Source organism: Siniperca chuatsi, linkage group LG19, assembly GCF_020085105.1.
Source record: "Siniperca chuatsi isolate FFG_IHB_CAS linkage group LG19, ASM2008510v1, whole genome shotgun sequence".
NCBI lineage: Eukaryota > Metazoa > Chordata > Actinopteri > Centrarchiformes > Sinipercidae > Siniperca > Siniperca chuatsi.
The window spans coordinates 1,787,796-1,808,204 of NC_058060.1; the positions used below are offsets into that span (position 1 = coordinate 1,787,796).

The following is a 20,409-nucleotide window of genomic DNA, read 5'->3' on the forward strand; positions in this document are numbered from 1 at the left end:
TACCTTTGAAAAGTTCCAATCTGGCTTTCGTCAACACCACAGCACTGAGACAGCCCTTCTCAAAGTCACTAATGACCTTTTAATGAATGCAGACGCAGGCATGTGTTCAATTTTTGTGCTGCTGGACTTAAGTGCTGCCTTTGACTCAACTGATCATGGCATTCTTTTAGACAGACTGAGGCACTGGGTGTGCATATCTGGCACTGCACGAGACTGGTTCTCATTTTATCTGTCCAATAGGAAATTCTGTGTCAGCATAATAACTTCATGTCATCCTTTTCCCATATCAAGTACGGTGTGCCTCAAGGTTCAATTCTGGGACCAATACTGTTCTCCTTATACATGCTTCCTTTGGGTGATGTCATCTGCAGACATGGGATTTCTTTTCATTGTTATGCGGATGACACACAGTTGTACCTCACTGTCAAGCCCACTGACCTTAGTACGCTGAGTTCTCTGCAGGACTGCCTGTCTGACATAAAAAATTGGATGTCAATACATTTTCTTCAGCTCAACTCAAATAAAACTGAAATCCTTGTTATTGGGCCCCAACACATCACTAAACAAATACTGCCATCTACTGGTAACCTGTCACAACATATCAAGCCTGTTGCACGAAATCTTGGTGTCCTGTTTGATAACAATTTATGTTTTGAGCAACATATCACTAAGCTTGTCCAATCATGTTTTTATCACCTCAGAAATATTGCAAAAATCCGATCTATTCTAAATCTTAGTCATGCAGAAACTGTTGTACTTGCTTTTATCTCCTTATGGCTTGATTATTTTAACAGCCTGTTCACTTGTCATAATCAAAAAACTTTGACACGACTGCAGACTGTACTGACCTCAGGTGCTCGGCTGTTAACCAGGACCAAGAAGTACGACCACATCACACCTGTTTTAGCCTCTTTACATTGGCTCCCTGTTGGTTTTAGGAGTGATTTTAAGATCTTATTGATTACTTTTAAGGCTCTTCATGGCCTGGCCCCAGATTATATTTTAGACCTTGTAATCCCTTATGAACCTTCACGTAGTTTGAGATCTTCGGGCAGGGGTCTCCTGTCTGTTCCTGAGTCCAGGTTGAAAACAAAGGGGGACAGAGCTTTTGCTATCAGGGCCCCGAGGCTCTGGAACAACTTGCCTGAAGACATTAGGTTGTCTGAGTCAGTGTCTTCGTTTAAGTCTCTTCTCAAAGAACATTTTTATCTGAAAGCAGATCCTGATTTTACCTGAACTGGCTGTTTATTTTATTGTTTATTTTATTGCGTTTGTGTTTTTTATGTATTTTATTTCTTAATATTTCGTCATTCACTGTGGTATTTAATTTCTCTTGTTGTGAAGCACTTTGTACTTTGTTTTATAAGGAGATATAAGAAAGAGACTGGGCAAAAAAACAGCCCCAGACCATCACACTACCACCACCATATTTTCCTGTTGGTATGATGTTCTTTTTCTGAAAAGTGGTGTTACTTTTACGCCAGATGTAATGGGACACACACGTTCCAAAAAATTTTCACTTTTGTCTCGTCAGTCCACAGAGTATTTTCCCAAAAGTCTTGGGGATCATCAAGATGTTTTCTGGCAAAAATGAGACGAGGCTTAATGTTCTTTTTGTTCAGCAGTGGTTTTCGTCTTGGGACTCTCCCATGCAGGCCATTTTTGCCCTGTCTCTTTCTTATGGTGGAGTCATGAACACTGACCTTAACTGAGGCAAGTGAGGCCTGCAGTTCTTTGGATGTTGCTGTGGGGTCTCTGAATGGCTGCAAGTACAATTTCAATTCAGCTCTGTTCTAGGAACCACCCTGGCCCCGTTAGAGGTGGTGGTGGAGAAGAGCGTGCTGCACAAACATCCTCTTTGCGACCTCCTGGTCAAGTAGCAGAGCACTTTCAGTAACAGACTCTGCTGTGACAAGGACCTGACAGGAGGTCCTTCCTGCCAGCTGTCATCTTCCTGTACAACCAGTCCCCTCTGTGTCAGGACAGGGTGTTTGGGGGGTGAAGCTTCATGCTTCTCCCTAACGGTCAAAGACTAATACAAACACTCTCACTCTGGACTCATACATCTTTCAATTATCTGATCCATAACCGCACTACAACTTTACAGTATACTTGCATTTAATTTTGCATTATTTGGACCATATCCACCTTACTAGGTTTTGCTACCACTGCACAGCATTACACATGTATATAAGTAGAAATCCTCTCTCTTATTTAAACTATTGTATCAAGTATTGTGTAGCTTGTTGCTAATTATCTCTGCTGTGAGCCGCTGTTACAATTTCCCTATCTATCTATCTATCTATCTATCTATCTATCTATCTATCTATCTATCTATCTATCTATCTATCTATCTATCTATCTATCTATCTATCTATCTATCTATCTATCTATCTATCTATCTTCACAGCAGTCTGAAAGAATGGTGTATTTGTTTTGACCTTGAGGGGGTGTACAGAGTCTAACCTGCAGGTCTTCTTAATGTGAAATGCTGGAAATATAAATGGCAAAACCTCACAAACACACAGAGAAATTAAAAGACAGGCAGAGAGAGAAATGGAGAAAGGAAATTAATTTTCTCATTCTAACTCAAGGCTGTCTCAAATCAGTCACAGGCCCCAGAAAAAGAGACAATTACATTCAACGAAAACAAAAGCAAATGGATTGATAAAAGGGGGAAAATATTTGGAGTAGCATTCACTCAAGTTGTATTCATGTGAACAGGCATGACTTTGGACCTCTGACATTTAGAATAAAGGGGTGGTAAGTTAGATAGTGTTAAGATAGTGTAATTTGTTATTTTTAAACATTGAATGAAAGCACAAGTTAATAATCAGACTAAGAAAGATAGAAAATTATAACATGCTGCACATAATAAAGTAACAATCAACCACTCAGTGCTGTGTATGATTAAACACTGTGCAAGCCCTATGTAATTCTTAAATCATAATTTATATGAGAAGATAAAACACAGGTTAGAAGATGTAACTGTTGCTTTAACTATCAAAGAGGAATTGTATAAAACATGCTGTAACTTGAAAGAAGCTGGAAAACAGCAATGACATATCACATTTTAAGTTGATATAGTAAACATGTTAGCAGTTGCTTATTTACACATCAAGCAGATATGGAGCCACATTAACATTCATTTGGAGTCATGTTTGTGTCCGCCAAGTCCAATATTCACTGTACTTTCAGCTCTGTTTTGGTCTCCACCAACTCCTGAGAAAAATACCTGGCTCTATAGCTAAATGCTCCATTATGTTCACCAGCTAGTCTCTCACTGTCTGTCTGCTGTTTGTGCTGGACAGCTACTGCACTGAAAACAGCTGACTGCTGCTGCTGGAAACGAGGTTAATGAGAGTAGCAAAGGTGAACCAAAACAGGAAGGTTTTGGCCATAAAACCAAAATAATGAGCTAAAAAGAGGCACTAAAAACACTCTGGGTTGAGGGGAACCACAGAGTTGCTGATAATTCTCTTTGGGCTCATCGCTACAAGAGACACCTTTCATGTCGCACATAGTAATGTGATCCATTGTTAATATAAAAAATATTGATTATAGCCACTTCAAGTACAGTTTCTGGGATATTATAGAATTTTCAAATTTTTTGACACCGGTTATTAGTATGTAGTCTTATTTAGCTGGTATGACAATCTGTGGGGTTTTTTTTAGAATTTACTCTGCTTTAATTCTGACTGCAAGATGGATATTCCGAAAGCCTTACTTCAAAATGTTTCTTAATTCTTGCGACTAGTTTAGCAATCCACTCACAGTTTATTAATCTATTCACTTGGTTTAGTAATCTGTGCACATGTAATTCTATGCCAATATCTGTTTGTAGCATGCCATAGGACCAACTGTAGGTTCTAGTATTCATTACTGTAGTGCCCATTCAAAACGTGCCTGTTCGGAACAAGCTGATTGCTTGGCCAATGAAGCGCAGGTTGCAATAGCACACAGTTATAAACCTATCAGTGTCCAGATACAAGCCTCTTACTTGAGATCGCTCGATAGCAATTTAATGCATCAGTCTGTTTGGGATATTCGTTTGGGTAATCTTCTCACTCTCGGATACTGGCTGGGGTACTGCTTGCCGGCGGGTTCAACAGCAAAGTTGGTCCTCGGGCAGCAGCAGAAGAAAACAGCAGTCAACTTAATGGGGAGAAAGCAGGGCACAGCGGTTATTCTTTTCTCCGTCAAGAAAATGGTGAAATCCACATCTTCCTTCTGTAGGTATGAGATCGTTGTGTGGTGTATAACGATCTGAGCCGCGCTCTGCTCCCTGCTCAGGGGTCTCCTCCTCTCGTGTGGGTTTTTGACGTTTGAGGTCACACGCCTGATGTTCTGCTCACATCTCTGGCGTATCCTCGTCTTGCGCACGGCTATGGCTTACCCAATCCCGAGTTAGGCATGCATCTTGTGTTTCATCTGACTGCACGTGCACGGCGCCTTGCCTTGCGCATCCACTCCCGCTTGGCACAGCTATCTTTAGGCATGTTAGCATCAGCAAAGGTGGTGCAACAAAGATTAGATGTCACACTCAGTGGTTAAACTCTAAAGTTACACACACTACCGTCCACTTACCAGAATGGAAGATGAAACTGCTGGTTAAAATCACACTTCAAATTGCTTACATGCCATAAGCTGAACATTTCATGTGTTAACACTCACCAGACAGCCATACTAATTATTTAGAATTTCAACTTTATACAGTGTAACTTCATACAAACATATACAAACAAATGAATAAATATAGCGTTTCATTGAAGTAAAATTATCCAAAAGTAAGAATGAATACTCATCAGAAAATAAACTTTTTCTAAACCTTTTATACCTAGCCTTTTTTTTTTTATACCTAGTCATTGCTAACAGCTAGGTATTTAGCTATTTTGGACCAGGCTATTTCCGGGAACAAAAGCATTCATTCGAAAGTCTAGCCTTTTTTGACATGAAATAATAATGGATTACTTACATTTTATCTTGATACCTAAAGTGCTTTACAGTGAAGGGGGAAACTCACCTCAACCACCACCAATGCGATTAGGTTAGCTAATGTTACTTTAGCAACAAGTAAAGCTATCTGTCCATCAGGAAAGTCAGTAAATCACCTCGGTACTGTACTCTGTCGTCAAACTGGCCTTATAACACATCTTTATGACAAGTCCAAATGGTTCCACTTTAGTTGAGGTCAAGGGAATTATTCATGACACAATTATAATGGTCTCATGACAGCCAAAGTCAAAACTAAGCACATATGACAGTATAATGTAATGTTAACACATAAAGCTAAATAGTTTCTTTAAGCCAGATAATTTGGCCTGCTATGGCATGTTTATGTTTTGTTGGTTAATGTCATGATGTCATAACAAAGACATCTCAAACAATGTCAACTTTGCATTAAAAGTGACATAACTGACCGAATGACACTTAATGACAGTCAGAAACCTTCATGAAGACTCCTTCATGTGCATGACAGCTCATGACTTTATTTGACAAAAATGATCCAGTGTGTCTGAAAATGTCATCACCTTTCAGACTTTTTGATTCTAATTAGCCTAGAATGAAAAACAGGAGTAATTTATAACTGAAAGAAAAAATATTCTATTAATCGCCAGAATTCAGGTAACTGTTATTTGTCTATTGTTTGTTTACAATACAACACACACGTTGCAGTGGTAACTTGTAGAAGTATAACACGTCTGTGCTTTGTGAGGGCATACTTCCTCCTTCTACTCCAAACTACCCACTACAAGGCAAGTAAACAATGAACTTTCTACCCTCTAGGGATTAAAGGACAGCTTTAAACAACAATGGAAACAACAGCAGCACTAAACGAGTACCTTAATATTAAGCTGAAAAGCAGTGTTTCATTCCCCTGTCTGGCCGCAAATTTTCAATCACAGCTAGCATCACTGCTGGGTGTGGTTGGGTGTGTCCGAGAAGTGTGCTCTGTTGCACCTGTAACCGTACCAGTTACAGGTGCAACACCACAAGGTGATCACACTGTACTGACCACACCCTGGAATTCACCTTTACGTCACTGAAGCAAGGTGAGAAGTTAAACCATTGGAGGTTAGCAAAAACAAAAAGAGGATGTTAAGCTGCTGTTAAGTTACTCTTCAAGTACCAGCAGTGAGATACAGCATGGTGGAGATCCTGTGGGACAGGTGTGGTGTTGCCTCTTTACTTCACAATACTGGAAAGAGAATAAGCAATGTATGGTAAACGTATTGAACATGGAAATTTTATGGTTGGGTAAGTCTTGTGTAGGGGAAGCCTGTAGATGTTTAATGTTTTATTAATGTATCCTAGCTTGATCAGAATATGTTAATTGCAGGTAAAAAGATCATACGAGAAAATGGATGAGGCCATAGATACATTCCGTGAAAAACGTATATGTGCTGCATTTGTAGTGGAGAAACTGGAATTTGATTTCATTCTAACGGCAGCCCTAACAATCTTGTTAACTTGAAATGACCATCAACCCACCACCCACCCCTTAACCTCGCGTTTAAGCTACCAGGCAGACTGAAGCGGTATTCATGGAGCAGAGGAATGGATCGGGCTGCTGTGGCTTGGTGGTAGAGCGGGTCGTCTACCAATCAGAAGGTCGGCGGTTAGATCCCGGCTTCACCCAGCCCACATGTTCAGTGTCCTTGGGCAAGACACTGAACCCATAATTGCACCATTAGTTTTTTATTCTAATGAGCATTTGGCACCTGCCATCAGTGTATGAATGTGTGTTAATAGGGTTAATGTGATATGTAGCATGAAGCGCTTTGAGTGGTCAGAAGACTGGAAAGGTGCTACACAAGTACAGTCCATTTACCATTTATCAGATTTAAGAGCATGGACATATGACATTTAAAATACTTACAGTTTATCTAGGTAGTTGTTTTTTTAATGTGGCTTGATAGTTCAGCTTAGCTTGAATGTAAACACATTGGTTATAATCTATATTACCACAACATCATAACATGATGCACAGTGAGATTTTTTAAACAATGGCTTTTTATATTTCCAGAGAGTGGGAGGGAAGATGTGAGGAGAAAGTAAGGGAGAGACTCAGTATGCAGCAGTACAGAGTGCACAGGGAAACATGGAGAAAGTAAAGAAGGTGCAAGGTATCAGTCGGCCCAGACTGAAATATCTCAGCAACTATTGGATGGATTGCCATGCAGTTTGGTGGAAATATTGATGGTCCCCAGGGGATGAGTCCTACTGACTACATTATCTTTGTGAGCATGTTAGCATGTTGACATTAGCATTTAACTCAAAGCACTACTGTGCTCAATTACAGCCCCACCTAACCACTAGCATGGCTGTAGACTCTTGTTATGATAAAATTGATCTTTCCATCTGTCAAGTACGGAGTCCCGGAGTGGCCATACAGAGAAAACAAAAATATCGAGGACACGTTTTACTACATCGAGCGCTCAAAGCGCTATTGCATGTGCACGAGATACTATTCGTTCCCACGTTTTGGTTAATTTGTTCACATTAATTAAATAATTAAATCATTTTGGCAGTGTACAAGGCCAAGTCATTCATTCCAGCCACCACCTACTTACTGGGCACTTGTCCTTGGTGATAGCTATGGATAGAGACTCTTTAATTAAGCTTCTTTTAGAAAGTTTTATATAAACATCTTCTTTTGCACATACTTCTTTTTTATTTAGGGGATAGCTAACAGTGTTGTTGAATGAGTTGTGTGTGTCTTTATGCATGGTGGGTATACTTGGATTAAGACGTACTGTAGTTTCATGTTGATAGCCTACCTATGTGTTAGGCTTTATTATGGTGAAGTAATTGATGCCAAGTTAGGGTTGATTTTAAAGTTTAGTCCTTAATTGTCAGTGTACAGTTGGTGCACTTGGTAGCTCACTGAATCGTGTGTAAGAATATGTGGGTGCATAAAACATGCCTCGCATAATTAGGTGTGTGATTTTAAAGAATGTACCGTAATGTAACCCCATAAAACCAATTAGCTGTTAATAAAGCTCTACTATAGTGAACAGATGGTGATTGATATCCTGAGCTAGTGAACTAACCAGTATTTATCAATGAGATACAATGATAGTGACTGAATTTTTGATACAGTACATTCGTCGTTGATCACTCTCAGGGCCGGCGTCACGGGGGGTCTTACGGGGGCTTAGCCCCCTCAGTTGTATTGTTTGCTCCCTCTGTTTAAGCTATATATATCTATAGAAAAATACCAAAAACAACAAAATGATTGGCCGAGATATGTACATGTGACCATCGCTTAGCTGTTGTTTCAGAACAATGGATAGCGCCGCTGCTGTTTCAGAACCATGGACAGTGCCGTTTGTTGTGTGCAGGCAACAGGGAAGTGAAGGGACAGTCAGCGAGAGAGAGAAAGAGAGAGCTGCAAGACACAAACAACTGTTTCTACGCACCTCCCCCCGCTGATTGTGAAAGCAAATTGTTCATAAATTCAAATAATATTTAACGCTCTGCTAGTGCTACGTTCTCATGTGAGTGCTCTGATTAATAAATGTATTCTTTAATTTTGAAACTGTAGCCTTATGTTGTTGTTATTTAGCCTTATTAACAAAAAAGGTGGGAATGAATTTTACCTTGTGCCCACAAATTAATCAAAACGTGGGAACAAATTGTATCTTGTGCGCACACAATAGCATTTCAAGTGCGCTATGTAGTATAACATGGCCTTGATATATTTTTTTTCTCTCTATGGCCACTCCAGGGCTTCATAATCATGGCCCTTGCAACTTGCAACAGAGTAGCAGAGGTACGGGTTAACCCACCCTTTCTTTCAACCCTAGATGTAAGGTGCACTATATGAAACCACTCAGGTCACATTTAACTGTACTTGTTAATATGAGTGCAAACTGCAAAGTCGCAAAGTTATTCTACAGTTGAGTTGTATAAAAATCATGTGTACATTAAACTGTATACAGCCAATACATAAAAGCATACTGACCTATACACATACTACAAGAGACATTAAACTCACATCTAAGTTGTTGATTTTATCTATTTTCCAACTCTTCTCTATTAGTCTTGGCATCCAAACAGTGGTTCTAAATTTATACAACACAAATGCTTGACACATAGTCACCCTGTCATTTTTTGTCTTCCCCTGCCTTGTCTGCCCTGTCTGCCCTCGCCTTTCTCCACCTACGTAAATGTTAGGTGTGACTTGCCAACCCCAGATGACAGATGTGGAAGTGCTAACCGTCTCCACTTTCACACCCATTCACTCCCATCCGCCGAGCCCTTGGGTGATACGGCGAGGCACACCGGTTGCCATCACCCATTAACACAGAGATGAAGCTTTGTGTGTGCTGCTCAGCCTGGGAGCAGGTGGTCACCCGTCCAAGTGAGAGGTAGTTCAAAGCAGAGCCTAGTTTTGACAGGTATTGGAAGCAGCACAAGAAAACTCATGGAAAAAGTGGAACTGAGCTGAAATACTAAACAACACTGAATCCACAAAAACACCAAATTATCTCAACCGAACAAATCCCCCAAATCTTGCAGTGTTGCATTCCTGAAAGACTGACATGACTGCCTCCTTGTTTACTTTGTCCACTGTTTTTTTGCGAAGGAATATATTGGCAGGGTTGTTATTTCTTTGACCTTTAATTGACAACGCTATGACGAAGACTGGACTGAGGCTGAAATTTTAAAAATCCTCTTGAGTTTGGAAATATTGATTGATACTGCAGTTGAAAGAATGTTTTTATGAATAATGCTTGTTAATGAACAGACTGCTGTAACACAGGGAATCACACGTTCATTTTCTCATCTTTTGCCAAAAACAAAGGGATGTGCTTTGACTGCATAGTATATTTGGAAGGCAGAATGAATGCAGTACAGTAATAGTCTACGGTGGGGTTCCAACATGTTCCCAGTTCATGAAAGCATTTACATGTGTTGTGGCTATTTCAAGCACTGACATGAGGCATGAGACATGGTGTTGGAAAACTAATATTAAGTCTTATAAAAAGTATTGTCTTTTTGTGATTTTGTTTTCCATCCATCACCGGTGATATTCTATATTTTTCTCAAAACCAACAGTGAATTGTTCCTACTAACACATATTGTTTGTGTATCTAGAGCCTGTATCTTTTAACTTTTTAGTGAGGTAATTGGGTAAATGGTACAAGTAGAAGTAACCTGATTAATCACAAGCTGCCCAAAGCCATTTTTACCCACCCAATCAAAGTAGCCCAGTTGGGTGGAAAACCCCCCAGTCTGTCAACACTGATTGGTGACCTGTCCAGGGTTTAAACTGCCTCTCTGACAGTGCATCCTGGCAGAGACTCCAACACTTTGTGAACTAGGTGGTTGGAAAAGTCAATTTAATTCAATTCAATTTTATTTATATAGCGCCAATTCATAACAGAACTTATCTCATTGCACTTTTCCTAAAGAGCAGGTCTAGACCGAACTCTTTATAATATTATTTACAGAGACCCAACAAATCCCACCATGAGCAAGCATTTGGCGAAAGTGAGAGAGAGAGAGAGAGAGAGAGAGAGAGAGAGAGAGAGAGAGAGAGAGAGAGAGAGGTTTTGTAGTTTTGTAGTGGTAATAATACGAATGACAGCTATAGAAATAATACTGACAGTACTAGCAACAGAGCCAATAATAACAAGACGAGAAAGCACAGAACTACGGGAGAGAGAAGATGTCGAGTTAGTAACATGCAGTAATGGGATAAAAATGCATACAGATGGAGAGGGAGAGAAGGAGAGAGGAAAGAGGTGCATCATGGGAAGTCTCTTGGCAGTCTAGGGCTATAGCAGCATAACTAAGGGATGGTTCAGGGCTCACCCAAGCCAGCCCTAACTATCAGCTTTATGAAAGAGGAAAGTCTTAAGCCTACTCTTAAATGTGGAGATGGTGTCTGCCTCCCGAACCCAAACTGGGACCTGATTCCACAGGAGAGGAGCTTGATAACTGAAGACTCTGGCTCCCATTCTACTTTTGGAGACTCTAGGAACCACAAGTAACCCTGCATTCTGGGAGCACAGTGTTCTAGTTGGGTAATAAGGTATTCTTTCATCGTATCTTTAAGATACGATGGTGCTTGACCATTAAGAGCTTTGTAGGTGAGGAGAAGGATTTTAAATTCTAGTTTGGATTTTACAGGGAGCCACTGCAGAGAAGCTAATATTAGTCCAACCTAGAAATAACAAATGCATGGACTATTTTTACAGCATCATTTTGAGACAGGATGTGCCTGTCTTTCACCTACACAACATTTTTGCAATGTTACGTAGGTGAAAGAAGGCAGTCCTTGAAGTTTGTTTCATGTGGGAGTTAAAGGATAAATCCTGATCAAAGATAAGTCCGAGGTTCCTTACGGTGGTGCTGGAGGCCAGGGCAATGCCATCTAGAGCAGCTATGTCTTTAGATAATGTGTCTCAGAGGTGTTTGGGACCAAGTACAATAACTTAAGTTTTGTCTGAGTTTAACATCAGAAAATTGCATTCTTTATGTCCTTAAGGCATGCTTGAAGTTTAGCTAACTGGTTAGTTTCATCTGGCTTGATCGATAGATATAATTGCGTATCATCCACAAAATGTATATCAGGTTTTACAGTTGTTTCTAAGGTTCCTGTGTTTGAAGATAAATCGGTACCGTTCGATGGCAGGACGTGATGAATTTTTTCTCTAATAGTTAAAATTTTATTATTAAAGAATCTCATGAAGTCGTTACTACTGAGGGCTATAGGAATACATGGTTCAATACAGCTATGACGCTGTCAGCCTGGCTACAGTACTGAAAAGAAACCTGGGGTTGTTTTTATTTTCCTCTATTAATGATGAGTAGTAAGGTACTCTGGCATTACAGAGGGCCTTCCTATATGTTTTAAGACTATCTTACCAGACTAAATGAGATTCTTCCAGGTTGTTGGAATGCCATTTCCTTTCAAGTTTTCGTGATGTTTGCTTTAATTTGCGGGTTTGGGGGTTATACCGTGGAGCTAACCTTCTTTGTTTTATTATCTTCTTGTTTTGAGGGGCGATAGAATCAAATATCATTCACAGTGAGCCTGCAGCACTATCAACTAGATGGTCAATTTGGGAGGGGCTGCGATTTGCATAGGAGTCTTCTGTTATATTGAGACATAACATTGAATTAAATGCAGATGGGATCGCTTCCTTGAATTTAGCCACAGCACTATCAGATAAACAGATCTAGAGTAGGAGTATTTGCCTAATGGCATGTAGTCCAGTAAGAGCAGTTCAAAAGTTATTAAATAATGGTTCGATAAAGAAGGATTCTGTGGAAAGACCATTAAATGTTCACTTTCAATGCCATATACCAGAACAAGGTCGAGGGTGTGGTTAAAACAGTGAGTGGCTTCATGTACACTCTGACAAAAGCCAATCCAATCTAATAATGAGATAAACGCAGTACTTAGGCTATCATTTTCAACGTCCACATGAATATTGAAATCACCTACAATAATTACTTTATCTGTTTTAAGGACTAAACTTAATAAAAACTCTGAGAATTCAGCTAAAAATTCAGAATAAGGACCAGGAGAGCGGTACACTATAACAAATAGAATTGACTGTCGTGTTTTCCAGGTCAGGTATGACAGACTAAGAACAAGGCTTTCGAATGAGTTATAATTTAGTTTAGGTTTAGGGTTGATTACTGCAACTCCTCGGCCGGTGCCTCGAGGAATGTGAGTATTAATATGACTGGGCAGAGTGGATTCATTCATTCAACATATTCTTCATGACCCAGCCAGGTTTCAGTAAGACAAAATAAGTCAATATAATACTCTGATATTAAATTGTTCACTAGTACAGCTTTAGATGACAGAGATCTGATGTTTCCCGGCTGGTCTGCAGATTGATTGAGTTCCCATGCTGCAGAACCGCGTTTCCAATTCACTAAGCCTCGCCGCCAATGCTACAAATAAACTACATTCATTACATGTACCATTATCACTAAAAGGAGGCAGATGAATAGCTAAACATTTGACACATCGAGCAAGAGAGAGCAGGAGAGGGAGAGAGAGAAGCCATAGCTAGCTGCTAAGCTAAAGAACGGTAGCTAGCAAAAATGAATAGCGTGTAAACTGTGGAATTAGCGAGAAAGTTGTTAAAAGGAGAACTATGAGTGCTTGAACTAGTTTATGTTTAAATGTATAGCAGATAGTTAGTCACTATAATGAAGAATCAAACAAAATTAACTGTGATGAGCTAGAGCAGCAAAAATACTCTTCTAGTAAAACACAAACACCAGTGACCAGAAATGAGACAATATGCTTGAAAATGGATGGAAATTCTGATAGTGGAGGGAAATAAAAAATGTTTCAATTCTAATTACCACAGTTCCTTCTAGATAACCAAATCATAAGTATTTTTATGTTATGGAGTCATGTAAAAAGTTAAATGAGACTACTGCCTTACTTACGGTGCAGTAATGTAAGCACATGTAAATATTGACACTAAGCTAAATAACTGATGTGTTTTAAAAATCTTTATAGAGTTTTGGAGTATTTGCAGTATCACTGCTTTGTGTGAACATAGCAATGTTAAATAGACATGTATTTGGAATTTTGATGTGACCATTTTCCCCTCTCTAGATGCCCTCTGAGATTCTGCTCTTTTTACCTAATAATATTTTTACCTGTAATAGGCAGGGACACTGAAAGTCAACAATTTACAGCAGTTTAAGAACGTTTTACACTACAGCAGACAGAAAACTTGAACACCAACATACTCTATGTCAAAGCAGCCACAGAAACTAAACAGTCAACAATAGGAACTAATGCATAAGAACTGCAAGGAGATGAAGGGGGAGAGACAGCACCTGGACGCGGGCGAGAGATGTGACCCACGACCAGTTCATCATAGTTTATAATAATGCAGCACAGTGCGGATACAGACGTTTCACAGAGGAGACAAGCAGATAAAACGCAGATCTGTCTGTCTGTTTACTGTTAACAGAGACTCCAGTCTGCAGTGTAGTTCATACACTTCACTGATAAACCACAGAACTGTGATCAACCAAAGTTTATATATCACGTCGACACTTCTGTCCATATTCACACACTCCCTCTCTCTCGCTCATCCTCATGAGCTCTCTCTCTCTCTCTGTGCTGCGAGTCTGCATCACACTTTTTTATCAATTGAAGGTTTTTATAATGCCTGGTTTTAAGGGGTGCTGCAGCCCCCTCAGCACCCCTACTTCCTGCGTCCATGGTAATAGGTGAAATGCTGCCAGCTGTAGAGTTAAAGAGAGTTCAGATGAATGAAGTCATTCTGAGCCAGGTGTTTCATTCAGAAAGGGAGTCAAAGCTAATAATGGCTCACCAAATGAGCTATTTTATTACTTTTTGTCTACATCGGCATGAGTTCCAATCAGGAACTGAATTGCTCCCAATGGCAGCTACTGTGGTGATGGAAGTGCGCTGAAAAGAGAGAGATGTGCACTGGAACCTTTTCTTGGCATGTGGAAATGAAATGGAAAATTGAGATGAGAACCAACACCTTCACATAGATGCATGTGGCTGAATTGTAATCAGTTACATCCAATAGATATAATTAAAGGACAAATCCACTTACTCACCTCCTTGTTTTCTTTACACAAGTTTTCATTTTCCAGTTTTTTATCATGTTAATAGCTTTTCCATATTTTCATTGAAGTTAATATTTTTTTAGGGAACACTGTCCAAATATGAGCAGGGGGAGAAATTGTAAGTCATAACTGGAAAACCAAGCTTTAACTATGCCATGTTTGGCTGAATTTCTGTTAGTAACCCTTCAGACACATTGGTGCACTCACCATCCAATCAGGTGGCAGCATGCCCTATAAATCACCAATCACTTAGCATGTCTTGAGACCAGGCTTGGAATTTCATAATTTTAGGGGCAAGACCACTTGGTCTGCAGCAGGGCCATTTTTCTGGGGGCACAAAGGCCATACATTAAAAACCACAATTTTGATTGACTTAAATAAAAATAAAAAACATCCATTTCTAAAAGCATTAATGCCTTTTTAATAAACAGTGTAACACTTCTAGAGAAAAAAAAACACATTCTTTATCTCATTGGCTGAACTTAACAGGGATGTTACGGTGGAAGACATCTGCTTAGCTGTGTCGTGGTTCTCCACCTCTTCCTTTGTTTAGTCATATTGTTGCAAATGCCAAAACAAAACAAAAAAACAAAGGCAGAAAATGCCCTAGCGGGAGATAAGGATTCTGAATTTGAATAAAAGAGTCTGTTTAAGGAGTGGCAGGCCCAAAACAACATGCTACATGGTACAAAAGTACATGGAACTGTTTTTCATGGTTTGAGCAAGACCCCTTAGTTCCGATTAAGAAAAATCTTAATCTTAATCGACCTCTGCATTCTGCGGCGCAGCCCGCGTCCTGTGGGTCAGACCGACCCCCGGCGTACCACACCAGCGGCGGGGAAGAGAAGAGAAAAGAAGAGGAGAGAAGAGAAGGGAAGGGAAGGGCAGCGTGGGCGGGGGTGTTTGTTTGGTTGTCACACGGAGCCTGTCTGTCACAAGAACCAATAAAGACACCTAAGACACGGCCTATGCGTGACTTATGAGTTTATTTCAGAAAGACGACATGGACACAGAGGGGAAGCATCAACATCCACAGCAGGATCAACATCCACAGTAACATCCACAGAGACATCCACAGTGGCGTAGACATCGCCCCACACCTCTGAACGGTACCAGTTGCTCGTCCATGGTTATCTCGGGCCCTGGCTTGTAGAGGTAGGGCAGCCGCTCCACCCACCTGTCCCACAGCTCCCTGACCGCGGCCAGCTTGACCCCGGCACGTCTGGCGGCTCTGGTCATGCGGTCGTCGAAGCACAGCAGGGAGGAGTATGTGTGAAAGACCTTGAGGGGCATGGCGGCGCAAAACACCGTCCGTCTGCTCTCGGCGTCCTACAGGCTGGCCACGGCCTTGCCCCAGGACCTGTACACGCCAGCCAGGATGAGCAGCCACACGTTGGCGTGCAGGTCGGTGGCGTCCATGCCCTTCCACCAGCCGGGCCTCCAGGTTGGTCATCTGCAGGACCAGGTGCTCTACGGCCGGCGTGAACAGCAGGCGGAACACGGACTCGATGTCATGCGCGAGGCTTGTGGCGTACAGAGTGGGTCCCGGGGAGGAGGAGGACGAGGCGGACACCTCTCGCCGGTCGGGGGACCATTTCACTTTGCCATCTTTGGACAGGAACCCGCGGCACGTCCAGGCCTCTTCCTCCTCCGTTCCTTCTTCTCCTGGGTCTTCCCCTTCCCCTTGCCCGTCTCCCGGGTCTTCCCCTTCTCCTCTCCTTCTCCTTCTCCTTCTCCTTCTCCTTCCTCCACATCTTCCACATCTCCCTCCTCATCCTCGTCTTCTTCCGACACGTATTTGTCTTTGGGGTCTTCTGGGTGGCGCTCGGGCGGCAACACCGCCCCAGAAACGGACGATGTTTGTCCGGAGCTCACCCTGCTCCCCCCGATAGGGACCCGCGACATGTTGTCCCTCTGACCCGCGGTCGCAGGGCAGCGTGGTGTCGGTCTCTAGGCGCGGGTCCCTATGACCCTGGCACACAGAGCCAGGCCTTCCACAGAGGGCAGAGCGAGCGAGGGCAGAGGGGGTGCGTTGCAAACTCGGAGCGCTGCAGGGCCCCCGTGACCCCGCCGCCCGAGGGGCAGAGCGGCTTTGCGTTGCGAGGTCTGTCTGTATCTCCCTGACCCCAGATCTGTTGTTAGGGGTCGGAGCCAGAGCGGAGGTGGTGCGTTGCGTAGCGTAGCCTGGCAGCCATGCTACATTATTGTTATTGTGTCATAGGAAGAGACGCGGAGTCTCCCTGACGCGGCGGAGGCGGCGGCTTCTGTCCCGGCAGGGCCGCGCAGACACGCACACACATGCACAGTCGCTGCACAAGACATACCTTTTTGCACCCGGGCCTGGTTGCTATTATTGCTCCTTCTGCTGCGGCGATAGAGGAGGCCGCGTCCTCTGGGGTTGTGCAGAACGGTATTGCTATTATTGCTCTCGCTGTTATTGCTCTCGCTATTGTTTGTGGCTAGTGGCTAGCGCCGCCGATCTCGCTTCTCCTACTGCCATCACCCGGGGTCCCTTTGACCCCCCCCGAAGCCGTTGGAGGGTTAATACTAAAGCTTACATTTTAACACGACAAGGTCCCCCCCCGTAAAAAATGGTTTTCCCAGTTTGGTGTGGAAGTACTTGACTGGTGTGCACAGAGCCCTGACCTCAACCCCATCAACACCTTTGGGATAAAATGGAACGCTGACTGCAAGCCAGGTCTTCCTCAAACTGGAGGAAGCTGTCACATTAACTGTCTCACAATACAATTTTAAATAACCCTGCTCTACTGAATAAGAAACCATGCCAGTGGAACTTCCCTTGTTGTCTCAATTTTCCCACAAACAAAACTACAAAACCAATGGTAGCCACAGCATGACCTGCAAGTAGTGGCTGTGTCCAGCACCACCTATTTCATGAGTTGCAAATACATTTCTCTGTTCCGCTTTCTGGTGTAACTGGACATTAAGGCACATTGTGGCATTGGCTTCACCACTCAGCTGTGGTGGTTGCCACTTGGTAAAACCTTATCTGAATTTCAATAATTATCTTATCTATTGCGTCTTTAAATGACAGCCTCTGTCATCTTTTGTGGTAAGACTGTCAGTTAATGTCTGGTCTTCACCCATATCCAGGAGTTAAATGGGACATTCTGACTACACCGTCGAGAAAATTAAGCAGAGTAGTGAGCCTCGCAGTGGTTGTTACCACTGTCATGTGATGGTTCTGTGTAACTAAACGTGTGTGTGTGTGTGTGTATGTGTGTAGGTATTTCAATTAATTAGCTGTGATAATTGAGAAAAGAGGCTGTTACCACACTGCAACCTTCCTGTGCTGAGAGGGCATTATACAACTACACATGGACATACTCCATACACACATGCAGGTGCACACACTCACACACTGCAGCGGAATGAAATTATAGTGCACCAGCCGATATTAGCCTGCACAGATAGCACCACTTTAAAAAAACAGTTTACTGGTTGGTATTAACATCTGTAATTATAATAATAATAGTTCACAAACAGCTTTGTGTGTGTTTTTGTGTGCATGTGGGCTTGGAGCTGTTCATAGGGATGTTAATCATTGCCTTGACAACAATGGACACCATAATCGTTTCTTTCTTTCTGACATGACTGAACAGAATTGCTTTTTCTAAACGCTATGCTAACAAACTGACAACTTGTGGGACTAAAAATGTAAGGCTAGTCCTCACAGTGGTACAACAGGAAAGACCAAGAGGTCATTAAAATCAGTCTACTTTCGAGCATGAATGTGCATCTGGTTACATCTTATTTCTGATATTTTGGCCTGAGGGCGGTGGTGCAGGTGCATGCAGTGTCTAAAATGGAAACAAATCATCCTCTGGGAGCATGAAGACCTGGATATTTCCTGTCTGCAACTGATAAGTTTGGCTTGCTGGTGGTACTATAAAAAAACTCAGAGGGTCACCAGAAAGACAGAATTCATCCTCTGGGGACCATGAATATCCACAGCAAATTCCATGAAAATCAGAAAATTCTTGACAAAGGGGTAACTGGCCAAGCAGAAAACTGACCTGGCCTTATATATTCTACAGTTGTGAATTACATTACTGGTAAGAATCACCCATAAGTCTGAGCCAGTACAGCTCAGCTATCAGCTCTTCTCCTGTGGAATCGGGTCCCAGTTTGGGTTTGGGAGGTAGACATCATCTCCACATTTAAGAGTAGGCTTAAGACTTTCCTCTTTGATAAAACTTATAGTTAGGGCTGGTTCAGGTGAGTCCTGAACCTGTCATAGTTAGCCACTATGCCCCCTGATCCTTTTGTCCTCTTCTGTATCTGCCTTCCCCTGTGTTTCCTGGCGGTCCCCTGTCCGTCTTGTTTGTGTGTGTGTGTGTGTGTGTGTGTCTGGGTTCTGGGCTGGTTTCCAGATCTCCCGGCTGCTATTGATTACCGGCACACCTGATCATCATCATCATCATCAACCACCACAGTTATCTACCGGGCTCATCCACACTTCCAGCGCCAGATCGTCTTCGTACCCAGTACGCGCTATACGTAACGGCTCAAGTAAGAAACCTTTTGAAGTTTGTCTGTACTTACCTTATGGTAACATTGTCTGTCTGCGTTGTAGACCTCTGTGCTGCCGGTGATCACTTCCCTGTGCCACGGCCATCGGACTCTAGTCTCAGTCTCAGCGTGTCTTCACCCGATCAGCCAGTCCAGAACCCGCTTCCCTGGTCTCCGCTCAACGCACCACTCTCCAGCCTCCGTCCAGTCCGGTCGAACTCTCCGTGCTACAACGCACTTCGCCAGACACGCCGCGATCTCCTGATCTTTCCACACAATAAAACTGTTCAGACCTTGATCAGCTCTGTCCGTGTGTCCTGCTTTTGGGTGCCAAGTTCGTTCCACATAACAGAACCATCCCTTAGTTATGCTGCTATAGGCCTAGACTGCTGGGAGACTTCCCATGATGCACCTCTCACCTCTCTCCTCCTCTCCCTCTCCAACTGTACACATTTTTATCCCATTAATTTATGTTACTAACTCGACATCTTCTCTCTCCTGTAGTTTTGTGCTTTCTCGTTTCTCTCCTCTCTGCTTCTGTTGCTTTCAGCATGTATTTCTACCTCCGGAGCTGCAGAGTCTGGATCTGTGATTGTGGGCCACCTGTTGTCCCTGTGTTCCTGCTCGACAACCGCTACTACAATTGTTATTATTAGTCTTATTACTATTATTATCATTATTATTCCTATAACTATCATATATATCATATGACATTCTTTATTTCATATATAATCCATCCATGAATCATGTCAATTACAATCTAGTTTTCAAATATAAACCATGATATTAGACAGACCAAACACATAAACATCGGAAACAATATTATAGTATTACCTATCATCACGTAAATGTCATGCCTGATTACGCTATAGACTGCAAACACTTCTTTGGCCACAATTGTGTTTATTTGGTTACAAGAAATGTTAAAGTTTCACAAAGACATACCTTTGCTATTACCACGGACATAAAGTTATGTGTATTTGCACATTATGATGGTTTGATCGAGATAAAAGCAGCTGTAGACATATATAAACTTATTTTGATAAGGGGTTTACTAATATTTTACTATGCTTATTAGTGAAAGTTCACTGATATTTAGGCTTATTGTTATGTATCTTAAAGTAGTCTAATTTTATTTTAAAGTGATCTATTTTGTATTATTTGTTTTATTTTTATTTATTACTTATGTCAAATCTTAAAAAAATCTTTATTTGATGTTTTTATGACAATGTCAAGGGTCAGTTATTTAAAAGAAAAAATGTAATAAGTTAAAGGTAAGTG

At 41.9% G+C, this 20,409-nt stretch overlaps 2 long non-coding RNA genes across 3 annotated transcripts in view; one reads left to right on the forward strand and one right to left on the reverse strand.

Moving 5' to 3' along the window:
* The window catches only part of LOC122867028, a 33,806-nt gene extending 14,513 nt beyond the window's left edge, over positions 1-19,293 (reverse strand). For both annotated transcript variants that reach the window (XR_006375851.1, XR_006375852.1), the window contains exon 1: positions 19,162-19,293. This is a non-coding gene — a long non-coding RNA (uncharacterized LOC122867028). The remainder of the gene's footprint in view (positions 1-19,161) is intronic.
* LOC122867027 lies at positions 18,856-19,426 on the forward strand. The gene is made up of 2 exons (XR_006375850.1): positions 18,856-19,103; positions 19,193-19,426. It is a non-coding gene; the product is annotated as an uncharacterized LOC122867027 (long non-coding RNA).
* The last annotated feature ends 983 nt before the right edge of the window (positions 19,427-20,409 follow it).